Source organism: Rhea americana, unplaced genomic scaffold, assembly GCF_003343005.1.
Source record: "Rhea americana isolate MKP2758 unplaced genomic scaffold, rheAme1 scaffold_53, whole genome shotgun sequence".
NCBI lineage: Eukaryota > Metazoa > Chordata > Aves > Rheiformes > Rheidae > Rhea > Rhea americana.
The window spans coordinates 3,830,670-3,837,681 of NW_028186679.1; the positions used below are offsets into that span (position 1 = coordinate 3,830,670).

Here is a 7,012-nt window from a genome sequence, read left to right on the forward strand (position 1 = left end):
CGGGCCGGGCCGGGCGGCGCGCCTCAGGGCAGCCCGTGCGCCGCCGCCGCCCTTGCCAGGCCCGGCGCGCGTCAGCCGGGCTGGCGGCTGCCCCCCTCCCTGCCTGCCTGCCTGCCTGCCTGCTTGCGCGGCGCTCGCGTGTGGGGGAGGCGGCAGGCATGCGCCCCGCTCCCACCCGCGATGTCACTCTGCTCATGCCCCCTTCAGGATGGCTGGAGGACTCGCCCCCGTTCCCGCCCTCCCCTCCCACCCCGCAGAAATCATTTTTACTATCTTGTTTATTTTCCCCCTGATGCGACTGCAGGACTAGTGCATTCCCACTCCCAACTTTTATTATCCTGTTTATATCCCCTCAGTGTGCCTGCAGGATTAATCCATTCCTGCTATTACTCTGCTTCCCCGCCCTCACCGCAACTTTTGCTATTTTATTTTCCCTTCGATGGGACTGCAAAACCAATGCATTATTAATCCCACCCTTTCTTCTCCCCTAAAAAGCTTGCCGTGTGGATGTTGCTGCCGCAACAGCGAAAAGTGATGTTGAGTGGAAGATAGGGCAGGCAGAGCAAGCAGGCAGGCCACAGGCACACAAAAACAAACATTTCTTTTAAACACAGCTGTTCTCTACTTTTGCTTAGAGGTGGACAGTCCTTTCTAAAAGTTGTGTGTTTTTTTTTTCTTTCTTGATTAAAAAAAAATCTGTTGTCCCTTCTAATTAAAGAAAAAAAAAGCTGGAGGAGAGAGGGCTGAGGTGGGCAGCAGAGAGGAAAATCTCAGGCTATTCAGTTCCCCATTGAAAGCAGGTATGCCTGCAGCAGAAGGAACTAATTGTGGTGATTGTTGGCAGCATAGAGAAATTAAATGCAGCCTTGCAAAATTCTGCTCCCTCACTTGCCCCAGGGCCGGTGTTTATTATTTATTTATTTAGTGTTGGGCGACTAAGATATCATTGATTTATCTTCATTATCATGCTAAAAGGCAGGGAAGCAGAATTTGTGCAAGGACTGTATATTTTCATGATGATTTTGCAAGGCCAGCTTAGTTGATTTGGTATCTGCGTAAATTGCTACTGAATTATATACATTCCTGCAAGTGTCGCTACCTAGACCTATATATCCAGGGTTGGTTATATTTTATAAATTGTTAACTAATAAAACATCTGCACTTGCGTAGGGGAGTATGAAGAACTGCTGTGTGGGAGAGGTGGGATGTGCACAACTCTACTCCCTAGAGACATCTGACTGCAGTTTGTATGCAGGATATCTTAGGTCAAGCTCTTTTCTCTCCCTGAAAGTTTTAAGTGAAATTATTTAGATAGAAGAAGAATGGAARGAAAAGAAAAAGGAAGATGAAGGTAGCTTCCTTTCTAAAGGGCCTAGCCAAACACGTGATTAACACAGCCATTCCAGCCTCACATTCTAAACATTTCTCCATAAGGGGTTATGTTCCAATGTCCTCCATAGTTTAAATTTTTTTAAGGCAAATGTAGAAAAAAGAAAAAAAGTGGGGGGAGGCTTGGAACATAGTATGTTTCAGTTTGTGTAAAATCATTCCATGATTGCTCTCAAAAAACGACAAAAAAAMCAACAAAATATCCTATCTTAACAGTGAAGAATAAAATTTTGAACATAAAACTGTTCATGTTATACAATATACTTACATGACTATTTTTATTACTTTTAAAGCTTGTAAAAAAATACTCTGAAAATTGCAGGTGCAAGCAATTACTGCGTAAGGAAACAAAGCAATTAATACATCCCAGTGTTTTAAAAAACGCAAATTATTTGAAGCTGATAGATACAGTGTCCTAGCCCTTCTTCATTCTTGTCAAGAAAATGACATCTAATTTAAAAAGCATTCTCAATGATTCTGTTAACCCTGACAAGAATAAAATCACAATATAACAGCATATCTCTCCTTTATTTTCCTGACAGGTAAATGAAAATAAGTATCCTTTTAAAATTAAAATATAGTAAATATATTATATTTTAATTTGTTGGATAAATTTATACATATGGTAAAACTTGTAACAAATAATTGTRAATTTTTCTCATAGATTGTATTTTAATTTATTTGGTATGTCTTTCTGCAATTTTTTCTTTGAAAAGCAACTAGTACCTTTCCTAGATCTTTCTTTTTGTAATATTACCTATTTAAAGGACTGCTTTTTAGTTTTATAAGAAGCATCGTCAAAGGAAAAATAAATCACTTCACAACAGCTTGATTAAAATTGCACCAAGGCAACAAGAATATATTTTTGAAAAACTTACTATATAGTTTGCAAAAAAAAATATTTTAATCTCATGCTATGTAACACAAGAGCTCAGTAGTAAGCAGCCTGAAATTTTGCTTAGTCAAAATTTAGTCAAGTCTAATTCAAATTATTTGATAAAGCATTTGTTTTACTTTAAATAGATTTCTGTTTAATGCTTTCAATAGAAATAATATACATAGACTGAAATAAACTCTATGATAACTATCTTCTGATATTGTATAATATTTGATGGAAAAATTTAGATAACCTCTTGATAGTTCTGTAAAACAATCATTTAGAGGAGACCTTTGAAATGCAAAGTAGGAAAAGAAATACATTACCACTAAATAAATACTGCAAATACTAAGCCTATAACAGCTATGGAATCAGAACATAGAATCTTGTAACGTATATGTTCTTATGATTGTAGTATTTAATAAGCACTGACATGACACAGAAGGCCAAATTTTCTTTATATAAAAATCYGGCCTATCCTTCTTAAGGTGATATATAAGGGATTAGAATAATTAGAGAGAAATATAATTCAGTGCATAAAAATGAGTAATTTCATTGTAAATTTAAATGCAAAGAGAAAATTCAATTCTCCTAAGGGAACCTACAAAACCTAGAATGTAACTAAGTTATATTACAAAAAAGATGCAACAAGGTGATACATTTTCTTAACTTTTAAGCTTGTAGATACTTTCACASATATAATGAATACAGAAGTAAATGAAAATTACACTCTCCAAATGAAAAATGTTTTTAAAACTTTAAGGGATTCCTCATGAAAATGTTAATACATATTACTACGCTGTATCGTAGCTTTATTAACAAAGTAAGGAGGTATTCACCTTTAATTTTTACTAGTAGTTAATTCCAACTGTAATGCTAAGATTATCTTTTGGAGTATTTGCATTAAATTTCACTGATTTTTTTTATAGCATGTACAAAATCATATCTTAAGGTTGTTAGTGAATAAAATAAAAGCATTGAGCAAGAAAATGTCTTTCATTTGCAAAACTGTTTTATCAGTTGGATGTAATCCTCAGAAGAGTCCTTCAGGAATAGCAGAAAAAGCATAATTTTTATACAAAATGTATGCTGTATTAGAAAACACCAATTGGTATTGGGAGTTGGAATTTTAGAGTGGGGAAACTGACTTCTTCATAGAAAGCAAATTTCTCATGGCAATTTTTAGTGCGTTTTCAAATTGAGTCTTTGTGGAGAAAGCTTTCATCTTCATCTATGTACGAAAGGACATGCACTACAGCTAAAGAGATGCAACTGAAAATATGAAAACTACAATAACTTACTGATACTCAATATGTAGACCAATGCATCTCTTGTTTATCTATTTAAAATACACTGTTTTTTGTTTGCTTTTTGTTTCTTTGTATTTAAATCATTAACAGTCTTCATCAAAATACATTTTTATCATGGGTATTTGCTTTATTCAGAGGAAAGCAGCAGCAAAATGGTCACTTTATACAAAATAAAATGTGACTCTTGTGTGTTGACCTTTGCATGTAGTGTGTTTTAAATGGCAGACTGGCTTAGATACACCAAATTATTTCTATCCATGATCAGTTATGAAGGATATAGTATGTCTACAGAACCCTCATTAAAAGTGTTAATGTATCTTTATATGCTTATTCTTAAATTAAACCAAGAAAGAGCTAAGTTTTCTTTTTCCCTCTATTCTTTAAGATAAATGATCAGATCAGTATATGAYACCTATCCAAATGCAATTTACTGAATAATTAAAATGCTTTAACATTTAAGATATAGTCACTTCTTAGTGACTATATATGACTAGGGGTTTGTGTATTATATGTTTACACATTATGCAAGTACAGGTAGCAGCATCAAAGGTCRTATCAGTGCATCTCCTAGACACTATGCCTCTTCATATATTGTGCTATTTACTGTTGTGTGAACATAATCACAAATTTTGTAATTATTTAGACTGCAAAGAAAGGGAGACGTAATTCCACCAACTATTGTATTCATTTGCTTGCTTTTAATTGTACTATCACCTTTGGAGACTTTGGTGAATTCCACTTAACTGGCAGCAATGGATAAAATTGGTGGTTTTCAAGTACTGCTTCTGTTACTAATGTTGGCATTTAAATGTTAATTTCAGACTGAGGTTTACTGTAAACATGAAGCAAGGGATTTTCATTGAAAGAACAATCTCCAACCAAAATTCTAAGTAAAAGAATCCTAGCACAGGATATTTTCGAGCATGATGATTATTTCCTTTTAAAAGATTTAACTTTCCCTAAGTGATAGAAGTTAAAGATTTGAATGTGACAGATAATTTATAATTCTCTACATTAAAAAGGTATTTAAATGTTAACTACATTTTTATGTGAGTCAAGTCTGATGATAATTACAGTAAGAGACAAAAGAACCTGAAATAAACTTCTGGCAAACCATATTGAATATTAATGCTGTGTTAATCCCTGAAAAGGTGGGTTAGTAAACTCTGGAATTTAGATTGTATGCAACTTAAACATAATGCAGGGCTTTTCTTTAAAGAAGACTTCATTTCAAAGCTTAGATTTCTGAGAGGTATGTATTAATTCATTGGATTTTTATTAAATACATTTACATAGCATCATATCAAAACCAAGCCTCAGATTACTTTTCTGTAGGCATATCTACATGTAGGACTTGCTAAATTAACATTCCATATAAATTAATAGCTTTTATTCATGTTTGTTGTGCCACGCTTAGTAGCATAGTGTGTCATAGGTCACATTTATTTGATTTCAATTTAGGGATTGTATCTGTACTGCATCTTAAATACAAGAAATTACACGCTGGATTTCTTACCAAATATCTTAAATATATACTTTTTTAGATGGATTCGTATAAACAAAAAAAATGTATGTAATATAGGTGTGGGAAAAGAAAAGCTGGCTTGTTATATGCTAAAGCAAATTGGAGTAAATCAACCGCATCCATGGACTGTATAAGCAATACTACTCTGCTTTTCCCAGTACCATTTGGGCAAAACAATGTTACTTTTTTATTTAAAGTGTTTTCTTCTCAACAAGGGGCCACCACTTCCCAATCTCAAAAACACGCCCCTGAATATGTTAATTAATTGTATTGTGTCTCGAAAAGAAAGAGGTTGCCAAATGCAATAAAAAAAAAAAAGAAGTCTTTCGATCCACAAGCTCCGTTCCCACTGCTAGTTACCATCTAATTTCAATTCTACATATGTAAACATACATGCATTTCCTCTATGTATGATTTTGACCATTAAAAACTGCCTAAGAGCGAAAGTCTAACTTGACCACATAGGGTGTATCTGGGAAGCTTAACATTCCTAGCGAATTAAGCGCGCAAGCCTCGGATCACTTTTTGTCAGTCTTACTGTGGTACTTCAGAGTCGGAATGCGGGTAATTTTTATATCGTGGTACTTCCCAATTAAAAGCAACAACAATGCTCCTTTGTAAAAAACTTCATATATATGAAATATGTCAACACATTGCATACAAATACAAAATAGAGAACAAAAAATGGCAACAAACGGTCTTCCCCTGACTATTTTTTAATCTTCCCTTTCAGTAAGAGTTTTCAAATAGCAATATATTGTTCTAGTAAATACAAGAGCCTTAAATGTCCTTTTGAATAACGCTTTCTAAATTTGTAGTTACCTTTTGAAAATTGCCAAGCAGTAATTAAGAGTAAACACATCTCCAGAATACTCAAGTAGGAGAAGAAACAAAAAATCTTTCTTTCCTTGATTTTAAAGTTAATGCCTTTAATTATTAGCACGGTGGTGTTTTCCTATTAAATATTACTTGCATCTTCAGCTTTCAAGTAACATCGATGCTTTTTACCACCTAAACTGAATTGAGCTTTTATTTGGAGGCGTCCCACAAAAGACCGCAAGTTTACAAAGAGTGAAAGAGAAGTCTCCAACTGTATTATCTTAAACAATGACTGCAAGCATGCAACTTCCCAAGTGTGGGGGGAAAAAGAGTCAGTTAAGAATTATTTTTAACTAGGTGATTCCCACAAACATCCTCCTCTAACCTCTTTTACTTGCTGCTCACGGTCTTTGTAAAACGTTAATTTCTTGGCGATACATAAGAAAACATTTAGTTAAACATCAGTTGTAAACGTTTTAAATAAATTTTTGTACACTCTGAAATTACTCGCTACAATCACAGTTCTCCCAGAAAGGTTTTCTTTTTTTCTTACTAGCTCTCTAGAAATTCTTCCCTCATTACAAACACGAGCCTCTAGCCACATTAATATCTAAGAAACAACGTGCAAAGACTTTTTTTTCCTTAAAAAGTGAGGGCACTTGTTGGAAATTTTCTTGAACATCAAGTTAGTTAATTCTTCTCTATGGAAGTGTATGAAAAAGTCCAGGTCTGAATGGTGTGTTAAAACAATTTATTTCTAATTATTTTCTGAAAAAAAAAAGAGACAAAACCACTTTTCCTGTAAAATATATTTTTTTTAAATCTCAAAGCTACATACAACAATCATTTAAAAAAATCCAGACTTCATGGTGCTTGTTCGAAAAAACAAGATAMGATTAATTTTCGTTTTTACAAACAAAACATAAAGACGTGGGTTTCCCCCCCCCCCAATTTTCTTCGCCTAGATTTATTATTCCAAATCCTGTGGTTCGGAGTTGTTGCTCCCAACTTCTTAAAGTCAAGTCCTGTTCTAAAATCCACCCCCGAACAGATGTTACTTTATGTACAAATCCACTACTACAGCGGGATTTT

At 34.4% G+C, this 7,012-nt stretch overlaps 1 protein-coding gene across 1 annotated transcript in view; it reads right to left on the bottom strand.

Moving 5' to 3' along the window:
• MLLT10 (MLLT10 histone lysine methyltransferase DOT1L cofactor) overlaps positions 1–7,012 on the bottom strand; it is a 138,740-nt gene that overhangs the window by 128,040 nt on the left and 3,688 nt on the right. The window lies entirely within an intron of this gene.